The sequence below is a fragment of the Eptesicus fuscus genome, chromosome 1 (genome assembly GCF_027574615.1).
Source record: "Eptesicus fuscus isolate TK198812 chromosome 1, DD_ASM_mEF_20220401, whole genome shotgun sequence".
Taxonomy (NCBI): domain Eukaryota; kingdom Metazoa; phylum Chordata; class Mammalia; order Chiroptera; family Vespertilionidae; genus Eptesicus; species Eptesicus fuscus.
In genome coordinates, this window is record NC_072473.1 from 6,803,128 (window position 1) to 6,817,621 (window position 14,494).

A 14,494-nucleotide genomic window follows, 5' to 3' on the forward strand; every position below is an offset into this window, starting at 1 on the left:
TCCTCTTTTTTAACACTTGAAGCAGATTATGAAAATGTAATATGTGATAATCACCTGAGGCTGATGAAACAGAAATAGAAAATCAGGACAAAAAAGGGAAAAAGCACACTATACAGGTTAGTGTAATAACTATAAATATTCATTACCTTAGAACTTTGGGTTCCTAGAAGCCAGGGCATGAATGAGAAAATGAGGTTACATATATTTGGTTTTCATTAAGGAGAGTGAATACCAGTTCCTCTGAGGGCATATAACATTTTCCTGACTGTACTTTCAAAGAATTGAAACCTTATAAGGAAAACAATGCCAACTCCCATGGTTGTTATGTCTATTAAGTACATACAAAATCCTTTATAAATTGCAAACTATTATTTAATACTAATATATAACTGTCTTTTCTATACTTACAGACTTTCCTACTGCCAGTCATCCTTCCACTCCTTACTTTATCTTTTAGTACAATTAATGATTGGCCAGTCAGTGTGGAACAGGGCAACCTCAGAACTAGGCTGAGGCAGAAGGTGGTGTTATGAGAGCACTTGGGAACCCTGGCGCTGATAGGAAGCATAAAGGCAAGAAAGACATCTATTCCAGACCAGCTCATTGGCAAAAAAAAAAAAAAAAAAAAAAAAAGAGCCCAACTTGTAGACAAATCCTAAGCTGTGGGAATTACTTTTTATAGCATAGTGAAGTCTCAGCTTGAGCTTCCTCTGGGTCACCAAGGGGAATTGAGACTGCCTGGGTATACTGTGGGTCCAGTGGGCTGAATCTGTCAGAAATCTCTTTCCTCTTTTTAACTTGAAGAATTAAGGACACTCTTGGGACAGAACTTATTAAAACAAAACAAAAAGTTCTTCAAAACCAGCTTGATCCAGTTTGAGTACCTCATAAAATTTGTTATTCAGTTATTTAGAGCTATCTATCTCTCTACCCAGTATCTACTATTGGACAAATGTCTGTGCCTTCTGGTCACATGCACTAAAAACTCTGGAAAGCTCCAGGACAGAAAATGCTGCTATATAGAGGATGACAGAGAAAAGATGCTTGGGAGGGCTAGTGGGGAAAGAGCACTGGGCCAGCTCAAATCTTGTCTTTGTTGAAAATGAGCGATGAAACTTTGAACTCATTCCTGTACCTCTCTGGGTCTATGTCCCTTGTTTGCAAAATAAGAAAGTTGGACTTCACTAGTCATTTGCAAATATTCTTGAACAGAATGCTTGGGTCTGCAGAGCACCTGAGCTGAGAAGGGAGCCATGAAGATGGAATGAGATAGCCATGAACCTCCTTAGCCCCACTTCTGGGGAACAATGGCACATGTGTCTTTCAATGGCTGCTTCCCAACACTGGATTGAGCAAGGCAGTCTGCATTAAAATCCTGGCTCCTTCATAGACTCTAGATGGGAACTCTCTGCGTCTCTGATACTCACATGTTGCTAGAAGCATGACTCCTCCAATCCTTGCATTTGGAATATGTGAGGTTCCTACCTTTTACCTTCCCCAACATCCAAAACAACAACCAACCAACACAATACCACGCATGAGAACACAACCAACAAACACAATACCACACATGAAAAATTCTATTATTTAGAGTAGGAAATAGGAAAATATTTCTAGCATTCCAAAGGTGCTGCTGTTAATCAGCCTACACGATTTCCAAGAATAAAATCCATTCTGCACAACGTGTAGGAATTTCTTTAATCCAATGGTTCTCAAGCAGGAAAAATGTTGCTACCTAGGGGACATTTGGCAATGTCTGGAGACATTTTTGCTTGTCAAAACTTGGGGAGTTCTACTAGGGTATAGTGAGTAGAGATCAAGGATGTTGCTAAACAACCAACAGTGCATAGAACAGCCTCCCATTACAAAAATATTATCCAGTCCAAAAGGCCAATAGAGGTTGAGATGTCCTGCTTAACCTATCTAGGGCACGATTCGTCATTTGTAGTGGTGCTTTTTTGTGTCATATAATAGAAACTAGAGGCCCAGTGCACAAAATTCATCCATGGGGGGGGTGTCCCTCAGCCCAGCCTGCACCCTCTCCCAGACCTCTCAGGATCGGGTCTAAATAGGCAGTAGGACATCCCTCTCACAATCCAGGACTGCTGGCTCCCAACTGCTCGCCTTCCTGCCTTCCTGATTGCCCCTAACCACTTCTACCTGCCAGCCTGATCACCCTCTAACCACTCCCCTGCCAGCCTGATTGATGCCTAACTGCTTCCCTGACAACCTGATTGCCCCTAACTGCCCTCCCCTGCCAGCCTGGTCACCCCTAACTGCCCTCCCCTGAAGGCCTGGTCACCCCTAACTGCCCTCCCTGCAGGCATGGTCACCCCCAACTGCTCTCCCCTCCTGGCCTGATCACCCACAACTGCCCTCCCTTGCAGGCCTGGACCCTCCCAACAGCCCTCCCCTGTTGGCCATCTTGTGTCCACATGGGGGCAGCCATCTTGTGTGTTGGAGTGATGTCAATTTGCATATTACTCTTTTATTAGATAGAATTATAGATTATAGCCAGCAGAGCAAGGTGTTTCCAGAGACTGGCAAAGTGGGACAATTTCAGATTTGACATGTGTGGAAGACCTATCCTGTATTAGTTTCTCAGGTATCATCTTAAATCAGCAGAGTAATTCTCTGAAGGACAGAGAACTATGCTCATTTAAAGAGGCACAACCTAAGAGACTAAGAGAAGTTTAGACATATGACCATGGTCCCTTGACTGAGTAGAAAGCCAAGATTCACTCCCAGGGATATTTGGAAGTAGAAGGTGGTACATGCTATATGGCAAGAATATGCCAACGGAAATGATGTGATAGAAATTGAGATCCCTCATATCACTTCTGTGAAACCTTCCCTAGCTTCAGTGTGCTTCTGCTTGTAAAGGCTTGTACCTGTGACTTTGTTCAAAAGATGTCCTTAGATACCTAGAGCCACTTTGATCACATGCACAAAAAGCTCACTAGCCTAGGATTCTACTAGCTCCAGAGCAGTCCTTAGGCAATGACTCAAGGCTGTAAGAGTCTAAAAGTTCGGGTCCTTTTCCTCAAGGCAAGACAAAAGCTGAGAAGCAACTTTGACTCCAGAGCTCCCCTGCAATCACACTCTTCCCTATCCTCCTTCCTCCACTCCTTCACCATTCTCCTTAAGAATTCCTTAAGAAAACACTTGTACACAAACCCTTGTCTCTAAGTCTGCTTCTGAAGAACCTAATACATAAGAAGAGAGGCCAGAGAGGTTGGGGATGATAAAGTCAGAGAGAGTCTGTACCCAGGATGAGTCTAAGTAAGGAATTTGGATGTAGCCTGTGAGCAATGGAAAACTATTAATGATTTTTTTTCAGTAAGGGAGAGAGAGTATTCCACATGAATAGAATTGGGTACATTAATAAACCTTAGTTGAAACTAAACATAATTTATTGGACATTTTCCAAGTGCATTACTAAGTAAAGAGGAACTTGCAGGTATAGCAAAATGTAATAAAGGAAAATGAAAAATTCGTAGGTGTTGATTACTTTCTATTTGAAAAGGGGCTTCATGCTCTAGAAATACACGAATAGACCAAATGACTTTGAACTGTGATTATGGCCAACCATAAAAAAGAGGCTTGTTTCTCTGTGGCCCGGGACTACTTATTTTACAAAATGGAACACTTATCTTTGTAACGAGCTAATTTTCTAACTGAAACCACAAGAACAACTTGAGATCCGAAAAGTACAGTCAGTTTTTGTTTATTATTAAATATTCCCTACCTGCCTAAATTTGAGAGGATAGAGTATATCGAGGCTCGGGCCAGCACTAGAAGCCGCAAATTGAAAACCACTGGGAATGGAGAGCCAGGAGATGGTGAGAAGCAAAACACTGAATCCAGCCTTGTTCACCTGGCCAAGATAGTGAGTCAAGTGCTTCTCAGACTAATGGGCATGTGGATCACCCTGGGCAGGGGAGGGGTGGGGAGGTGGTTTTGTTGAACTGCAAATCTGATTCAGCAGATCTAGGATAGAGCCTGAGATGCTGCATTTGTAACAAGCTCCCAAGGGATGTCCATGCTGCTGGTTTGCAGATCATACTCTGAGTAGCAAGACTGTAAAATACACTGATCTCATGTCCATAATCTAATACAGGAAACCAGTAGTTCAAACTAAGCAGGGCTGAAATCGCTAATTAAACTGGATTGCTGCTCCTGACGGCAGTGCTGAACTTAAAGCATGGAGAACAAAAACCTCATATGCCTAAGCTTTTGCCTTGAGACACAGATTAAAATCAAAGATTTTTTTTATAGCATGCTTTAATTTTTTTCTCTCACAGTGGTAGGAACAATAAGAATAAAATATCCAGAAATCTAACTCAGATTTTGAGTCTGATCAAATCTGAGTTTACTTGCTGAATTACAGTATCAGTGGAATTCATAGTCCTGCCAGGTCTTTGATGAGAATGAAGGCAGTGACCTGGAAAGAGTGCATTTTCAGCAATTTGAGTGGAAATATCTAAAACACTTTTGAGGAGTACCTTATATCCCCAACCCCCTAAGAAGTTCCTCCCACTGGACCTCCTGTGTCTGCAGACCAATTCTCCTACCCTCACTTAGAGAAACTGTTACTTCCTAGCCTGAGCAAGGGCCCTTGCAGAACAAGTTCATATTCAGCACCCTACCGCCAGTCAGTGTCTCTCCGTCAATAACCATAATCAGATCCCAGCATGCCCTGGGTGGGGGACTGAGTGTGGACTCAGACTCAGGAAGAGAAGGCTTATACAATGGAGGGTCTTTGGGAATTTAACATGTGTTGTTTTATTGGAATTTAAGTTATAACAGCAAAAATCAGGAGGGTATTTGTGGGAACAGATCTTCAGTATTTTTAAACCAAAGGGAAGAAATAGGAAGGAAAAAATTTTTAATTGACAATAAAACAACACATGTTTCAGTATGTAAATGCTGGGGCATAACTACCAGAGAAGATATTCTTGAGTGGCTAGACAGTTGCCCCTGTTACCATGAATACAACAGCTATAAATGCCCAAATACTGGTAGATGCAGTTGTGCCATGTTAGCGATCCATGCCTGTATTAGCATTAGCTTTTTATTATTGCTGTAACAAATTATCACAAACTTAGTGTTTTTTTAAAACAACACAAATATATTATCTTACTGTTCTGGAGGTCAGAAGTCTGAAACTGGTCTCACTGGGCTAAGATCAAGGTGTCAGGAAAGCTGGATTCCTTTCAAGAGGCCCTAGGGGAGAATTCATTTCCTTGTCTTTTCCAGCTTCCAGAGGCTGCCACATTCCTCAGCTCCTGTTCCCCTTCTCCATCTTCAAAGCTGGCAATCTTATCACCTGAACCTCTGCTTCTGTCATAGATCTCTTTCTTTAATTTTCCGGCACCCCCTTTCCCTTATTAAAACCCTTGTGAATAAATTTGGGCCCACCATGTAATCCAAAGTAATCACTTCATCTCAAAATCCTTAATCACATCTGCCAAGTCCCTTTTGCCATAGAAGGTAACATATTCACATGTTCTGGGGATTAGGGGTATGATCAACTGTTGGGTTTTTCAGTCTCACACAGAACCTGCAGGCTAGAATGACTATTTCTCAGATCCTTTTGGATCCTTCTTACACCATCTACTATGGCAATTCTGTCATTTTTACCTGACTTGGTGCAAGCCATTGTTTTCTCCAAGCTTCCCAGAGCCATCACAATTATGTATCAGCATGGTCTCCTTGCATCCTTGCCAGAGTGTCAAATCCTGCACCACAGGAGGGTGCTCCCAATTCAATGCACTGTCTTTGACCCAATCTTTTGCTCCTTCCCCCTTGATCCTGCACCCTCAAGATCCAGTTACCAGAGCTCTCTTTTGGACCCTAACAGCATATGTTGGCTAGATCCTGCAGTAACTTTGGGACAAAGCCCCCTTTCTCCCTCAGAGAGCCAGCACTTCTCTGATAGAGTTGTGCTGTAATAGGACCCCAGTTTATCTCCTAGTTGACTGGCACATTTGAAAGTTTTAACAATCCCGGGGCTTCAGTATGCCAGACATTGTCTGTACGTCACCATCCCCCAGCGATGGAGTCCTGATTGTCAGCTAACTGATGGGTGATCCACCTTCCAAATCCCATTTTAAGGTGACCTTCCTCAGATCACTTCTGGTGCCCAATCTCTTAGGTGTAGAAATGCTCTTGGGAACACCTTTAAGAATGTGAGAAAAGCAGGTTTGGGCACAGAGAGGAAATTAATGGCAATGCATTCACAACAATGGCCTCAGCTGAGCCCTGTGGAGAGCTCTGAAGCTGAGCTGGCCCCTTAAATTGTCCTGCCTTGAGGCAAAGGAGTGGGGCCTTTCTACTCCAACATCAGCTAGTCAATGACAGTGACTATACCAGGGGAAGATGTATGAGAGGGACTCCACTGAGAGTTGTCAGCTACCAGCAGCCAGCAGGTGGGAGGGAGGGTGCTTCAGTTCTTAAGGGAAACTTTAAGAACTGAACCTAGTACAAGGATAATGGTGAAAAGCTTTTTAAAGCCTTGTCCAGAAGTTTTTATATACTGAGAGGTCTTTTCCTGTCCCCCAAATGGGGGCTGGGGAATCTTGGGCAGATTATCTAAAAGTGCTGGGGCCTGGTCCTTCTCCTTATCATCAGTTACCAAGAATGAAATCTGACAAATCAAAGGACATCCCAAGAGGAAATAAACTACAGTCAAACCTCAGTTATTGAACATCTCTGATCTCAAATAATTCGGTTCTTGACCAAGTTGTCAACCTAACAACCCTTTTATGCTGATACCTCAGCATGACAAAAAGGGTCTTTCAGGCAAAAACAAAGGAGAGAATGCTTTTGTTGCTGGGGAAATCAACTATTAGCACAATTTTAAAACATAAAGAGGCCATTAAGAGTGCTGATGTTGCTAAGGGTGTGAAAGAAGCAATGATCACAGGCAATGGAAGAGGTAGAAGAACTGTTGTTGATTTGGATAAAGGAAAAGCCTTTCACTTGTAACAGCTATTTTGGAGGCAGTGATATATAAACAAGCAAAGATGCTGCATGCTGGCCTGAAAGACACCCCTGGAATGAGTGCTGAAAGTGATTTGTTAAGGCTAGTAGGGGGTGGCTCGATAAATTAAGAAAGAAGTGTTTATCTATAGATTAAACAGTACATTAGACATGTACTGTATATAAGAAAGGTTAAAACAGGGAATCATTTGGGGGTCAGGAATGGATTAATTCAATTTACATGATTTCTAATGGGGGAAATATGATTTGGTTTTCGAACAAACTGCTTCTTGAACAGCCTTCTGGAATGAATTAATTTCAAGAACCGAGGCCCCCCTGTATTTTTAAAGTTCTATTTATGCTAATACCTGTTTCACACAATCTCTCTTTGGCCTTAATGGATGGCAAGGGAAGTGAGCTGAGGAAAACTACCTCAAACAAGCATTTCCATGTCCCTGATAATAAAATGAGAAGGAGCCTCATAATTAGTAAGCAGGAAGCACATTGGGGTAAAACTGTCCAAGAAGTGGCAACATAATCTCTTATTGGGCCTCTAGTGGAATTGAGTTCATTACTACCTGAGAACACCGTGGGGTCAGCCTTGCCCTGGCTTCTACCTCCCTAGTATCAAGCTCTACATGATGAATTTATTGGAAGAACATGCCTTACCTAGGCTGAGTGATCCATTTTGGGGAGTCAGAGAAGTAAATACAAAGAAGTGAGAATGAGAAAAACTTCAATTTTCCTCAGAGTTTAAAGTATTCTCTCATCAAGTTTTAGGACTCACTCAGTTCTTTCTGTACTTATGGAAAGTCATTTAAAACATATGATGTGTACCTATGTTGACAATAGCATTTTTCAGGATAGCTAAAATGTGGAATCAACCCAGGTGCCCATGGGAGGATGAACGGATAAGCAAAATGTGGTATGTATGTACAATGGAATAATTTTTCAGCCTTAAAAAGGAAGGAAATTCTGGCACATGCTGCAACATGGATGAACCTTGAAGACATTACACTAAGTGAAAGAAGCCAGTCGCAAAAGAACAAATACTATACAATTCCATTAATATGAGATACTTAGTGTAGTTAAAATCATAGAGAGAAAATAGGATGGTGGTTGCCAGGGGTTAGGGGAGGGGAAAATGGGGAGTTATTGTTTAATGGGGACAGAGTTTCAGTTTTACAAGATGAAAAGAGTAAAGAGATGGATGGTGGTGATATGAATATTTAGTACCATTAAACTGTGCATTTAAAAATAGTTAAGATGATAAATTTTATGTCAAGTATATTTTACTACAATTTTAAAGAGTATATGAAACAAAGAGAAAAGAAAGAAGCAAAGAGACTTACATCTACAATTAAACATTTTAAAAGTTAATTTGTTCATTTTTAATTTTTTATAAACCCACCCAGTATAAATATAGAAAGAAAAAAATAAATGAAGCTTTAAATGAGGAAACCAAAAAGATAGGAGAAAATAACAAGAGGAAACAAAAATAGAAATAGTAATAAACCCAATTTAAAGAGAAATGAAAAATTAATATAACATTAGAAAACAATTCCAGTGAGAAAATCAATCGAAACAGAAGTTGAGAGAGATATGGCTAAAATAAAACAAACATTTTTGGTTAAAGGGTAAGGTTAAGAATTAGCAGAAAGAAAGAAAACATCTGGCTAGACTTTGTCAGAGGCGAAGTCCTAGGTCCATGGTCAGCAAAGTGCGGCTCGTGAGCCACATGCGACTCTTTGGCCCCTTGAGTGTAGCTCTTCCACAAAATACCATGGCCTGGGCAAGTCTATTTTGAAGAAGTTGCATTAGAAGAAGTTTAAAAAATGTGGCTCTCAAAAGAAATTTCAATCGTTGTCCTGTTGATATTTGGCTCTGTTGACTAATGAGTTTGCCGACCACTGTCTTAGGCGAAGTTGTAGGCTGGAGCTGCACTTGGCTGAAGCAGTGGGAACATGGCCCACATGGACTGAGATCCCAGGAAGCCTGTATGGGGGTCCACACAGAAAAACAGACACTGGGCCAGGCATTTAAAAGAAAAGAGTTAATAGAGAGAATTGATTGAACTGTTGTCAGATAAAGGACAAAAGGAAGAAACTGAAGCAGCAACCTACCCCCATGTAAGGAGTCAGGGTTACTGGAATTTAAAGGTTGAAAAGGAGAGCCCCACGTAATTGGGACACAGACCAGGGAACATGGGGTTGTGGGCACTACCCAGCTGGTCCTGGCATCTCTGAGGGGTACAATGGGGCTAATTCTGGGAATGTGGCAAGTTCTGAAACTAATTGCCACGTAAGAGTAAAGAACCGCCCTAACCAGTTTGGCTCAGTGGATAGAGCATGGGCCTGTGGACTGAAGGGTCCAAGGTTCGATTCCGGTCAAGGGCATATAACTTGGTTGCAGGCACATCCCCAGTAGGGGTTGTGCAGGAGGCAGCTGATCCGATGTTTCTCTCTCATCGATGTTTCTAACTCTCTATCCCTCTCCCTTCCTCTCTGTAAAAAATCAATAAAATATATTTTAAAAAAGAGTGAAGAACCATTGGTGCCTTGAAACTCACTGACAGGAACAGAAGTGGACTGGCAGGTACAAGTGCCTTCTTCTCCTATCTTTGAAGTCTCCCTCTACTGACCCCTACTGGCAGAGCTAAACAGGGCATCAGCTGGCAAAGGTATTCAAAGTGCCATCCCCAGCATGACAAAGCGCAATGCTGTCTGGTCTGGTTGTCACTAGCCACAGTGGCTATTTAAGTTTTGATTTAACACATGAAAATTAAATAAAATTTATAAGTCAGTTGTTCTAGCTACATATGGGGTGCTCAAGAGCCACATGTGGCTAGAGGCTACCATGTAGACAGTACAGCTGTAAGGGATGGTGAGGCCCTAAAACACATAAGAAGGAACACAAATCATCTTGGCAAATTTCACCTTCTATGTTATGTCTGCAGGCCCAGAAAACTATCTATACCTCAGCAAAGGCAATCTTTTTTCAAACAAAACAGTGTTATGTCATTTTAAAAAGGCATACATTTAGACTCAGGTACTGTGCAAAGCTAAGTACTTTTTTGATTCCATCTAACAGATGCAGAGCATGGAATTTAAAGTGGGTAAGAAACTTGCCAAAGTCACACAGTTGACTGTAGAGCCCTTGACTTAACCTCTGGAATATATTGTCTCTGACTATCAAAGGGAGCTGACATTTCACAAGGAGGAGATTTTATTTGCTTGGCATTGTTCAGTATAACATTATTTTCTCAGAAAGAATAAATTGGATAAAGGAAACCAACAATTAATAATGGCACTTAATAACATAAGGAATTATGACAATGAAAGTCATTTCAGTTTAATAAAATTCATACCCAGCAGACTTACAACAACCCAACAGGGAGAAATAAAGGCTCTTTCTGGTTTTATGATAAGCCATCACTCTCTATCAGATTCAATGTTTAGAAATACCTTGGATTGAGTACTTCACCTTTTGGTTTATGGTGTTTGCAAGATGATTGCTTAATTTATAGTTAGAGACTAAGAGCTCCTTGTACCCTCATTTTCTATAGTGTTAACACTGAGCTATATAAGTTATATATAATCAGACGCAACATGGTTGACACATGGTTGGATCAATCACTAGCTTTGTGATATTGGAATAGTTATAAGACTTCTCTAAGTTTCAGTTTCACTACCTTATAGGGATATTGTGATGATTAGATTAGATCATGGATATATGTAAATAATCCAGAACATTCTTTGACTTGTATAATTGTACTATTATTAACAGATTTTAGGTGGCCCGCTAATAGAAGGCAAAAGAGACAGAAACAAGTATTTCTTGTCTTTTTAGCATGTACACATTCATTTGTTGACTCAACAAATGTTTGTTGAATGCCTACTATGTGCCAGGCACTATTCTAGGTTCTTGGTATATGTTAGTAAACACACCAGATAAAAATCTGTGCCACTATGGAGCTAAGATCATATCTATTTAGCACCCATTCTATGAAAGGCATTAATCCCATTTGTTAAAAATATAAATGGGAATCTTCCCTATCTTAAAGAAGTTCCTATTACCTTATTTTAAAAGCTTGTAAATCATCCTCTGAAAGGAATGACATTTATTAATATATGAAGTATTCCTGGCAATAGGAATTAAATGCGTAGTGGGAAAATGCTAATTTAGATATCAGAGAATCAGGTTCTAGCCCTATCTATACTACATCTTGTGTTATCCTGTCTAATAAAGAGGGAATATGCAACTTGACCATCATGCCATCACAAAGATGGCGGTGTCCATAGCCACAAGATGGTGGCAGCCCCGCCAGAGTCCCCAGTCCTTTTAGCCCTGCCGGGATGGGGGGTGGCAGGCGCATGGTGTGGCCGGACCCACCCTCAGCCACCCAGCCGCTCAGGGCTGGCCCGAGGCGCAGGCAAGCCTCGGATGTTGGCTGCCCAGCTGCCCATGGCGGGCCTGAGGCACAGATAACCAGGGCCGGCTGAGGCTTACGCTGCCAGCAGTGGCAGCAGCAGAGGTGTGATGGGGGCGTCACCTTCTCCTGATTGCTGGGTGGCCTCCCACCCCTGAAGGCTCCCAGATTGTGAGAGGGGGCCGGCCAGGCTTAGGGATGCCCCCCCTCCAGTGCATGAATTTTCATGCATCAGGTCTCTAGTCAATTATATTCTCTGAGTTTCAGTTTTGCCACCTAAGGGAAATGGGAGTAGGGTCTCAAAGGTATTTTCAGCAATAAAGTTATATTTTCTGTATGTCTACATTAATCATACTAGCAAGACAGGCCAAGTTTATGGAGACAAGAAAAATATACCTTTTTAGAGTTAGTATCATAACCACAGGTACTGCTATCACGTATAACTTAAATTGAAATGCAACCTTATAGGGGATTACTTAGATTTTTCTGCTAAAGATAGCAAAAGCAGCTGTTTGGATTACCTCAGAAGCAGAGTCTGAGACAAGAGATAATTTCAGCAGAGTGTTGGAATTTGTTTGAGAGGGAAATCCTAATAAATTGTAGGATGAGAAAGGGACCTTGAGACAGGGAGAAGCCAATGTCAGGGTGTATTAATGAAGTTGCTATTATTGTAGCAATTAAGACCCAGTCCCATCAGGACTTCTGAGAAAAGACAAAATACCTGCCAGAATAACTCATTCAAAGGAGAGGAGTCAGTGCACTTTTTCACTGGGTCCCATCCCTGACTGATTGAGGATTGCCCCGAGGGTGTCAACAGCCTGACCTTCTAAGCTCTGCAGACTTCCATAGCTTCAGCTTTGAGAAGGCCATCACAGAGAAAGCAAGAGTTTAAGGTGTGACACTGTGATGGGTTGAATTGTGTCCCCTCATCCGACTCCCAAATTTCATACACTGTAGTCCTAAACCCCAGCACCTCAAAATGTGATCTTATTTGAAGATAGGATCTTTACACAGGTAAACAAGTTGAAATGCGGGCATTAGTGCAGGCCCTAATACAATATGACTGGTCTACTTATCAAAAGGGGGAAAGGCACACATATATATGCATGCAATGTCATATGAAGATTGGCATTATGCTGCCACAGGCCAAGGAATTGCCAGAAATTAGGAAAAAAGCCTAGAAAAGACCCTTCCCTGGCCCTTCAGAGGGAACGTGGCCTGCCAATATCTTGATCTCAAATTTCCAGCCTCCAGAATTGTGACACCATAAATTTCTGTTATGTGAGCCACTCAGTTCATGGTACTTTGTTACCATAGCCTAGCAAACTGTGATGAATTTGAGCATGCAAGGAACTGTGCAACAAGCAATGGCTTAAATTAGATGCATGCAAGGGAGGTGACATGGGCACTAAAGACATCTACAGAGTCCATAGAAGGTGGACCTGTTGCGGCTGAGAGATTATCATGTTGTTTTTCAGCAACCCCTAAAGAAAGGATGAGAAAGCTATAACTTTGCAATGGCTAAAACTATAAAAAAACTAGACTGTAAAAAAGCCTGTTCTGTGTGTTCATTATATTTGAAGCAACAATAAATCTTGCTATTATCCTCTCAATTTTTAATATACCTTTTCTTAAGGCAGCCATTGAGAATCCATGTCCTCTTTTATATGAATCAATCATATTTGTCAATATATTTTAAAAAGGGACATTTTAACAGCCTGATTTCCAGGGCAGCCTCCATTCCATCTAGGGTAAGAATGATAAAAAACAAAAAAATTGATGACAACTGTATTATACCTAAAAATCTTACATTTATATTCATAATATTTTATATTGGATAAGGTTGAAAAATTGTTATAACTTCACTAAATATGTGTCATAGAACTGCTGAGGAAATTGGAAACATAGGTTTTTCCCTAAAATTTGAGACTTTTTAACTTCTTTAAATGGGTCAGGAATATCTTTCTAAAAGCACTGCTCTCAGACACTGTCATTTTGTACTTTCCTTCCAAAAGCATCAATCTCAAAAGAAATATGTGCACAAATTAGCAAGAGGACTTTTTCAAGACGCTGAATATGTTTGATCTGAAGAAAAAGCAAGGCTCTCCATGTAAGCCAGTCACTTTATCATGCCCTACTTTAGTTAGAACCTGACTCTCCTTCCCCACCTGGCTAACCTGTCCCCTCCTTGAAGCTAAGCTATATATATATATATACTGAGTGGCCAGATTATTATGATCTCTGAACACATAATAATCTGACCACTCAGTGTATATCCTATATAATAAAAGGCTAATATGCAAATTGTCCCCTTGACCAGGAGTTCGACCAACAGGCAGGCTGGCCAACTGCCCATGTCCCCTCCCCCTGATCAGGCTGGCTGGACCCCACCCATGCATAAATTCATGCACCGGGCCTCTAATACACACACACACACACACACACACACACACACACACACACACACACACACTGAGTGGCCAGATTATTATGCGTTCAGAGATCATAATAATCTGGCCACTCTGTGTGTGTGTGTGTGTGTGTGTGTGTGTGTGTGTGTGCTAACAGAAATCAGAGAATCAGAGGATGGGTTTCAAAATCAATGCATCATATAAAAAATTAAACACATGGCATCATTATAAAAAGAGTTGTAATTTGTCGAGTTAAATATACAAAAAGTAAGTTGGAAGTAATCTAGATATTTTATCATAAATAATATTTCCACTTATAATACTGTAAATTAAAAAAGGAAATGTGCCATTTAGGTTTTGATGTCACAATTTAAATATTTTTGGGTTGTTGGAAATGGAATTTAAAGTGCAGACTTTTTCTAATATGCATTATCATTACCTCTTTTTTCAGCTTTATCGAGATATAATTGATATACCACATTGTGTAAGTTTAAGGTATACAATGTGATGATTCAATACACATGTATATTACAAAATGTTTACCATCCTTAACATATCCTTCAACTCACATAATTACCATTTTGTTGTCATTGTTGTGACAGTGAGAACATCAAAACTCTACTCTCATAGCGATTTTCAAGTATACAACACAGGATTCTTAACTATAGTC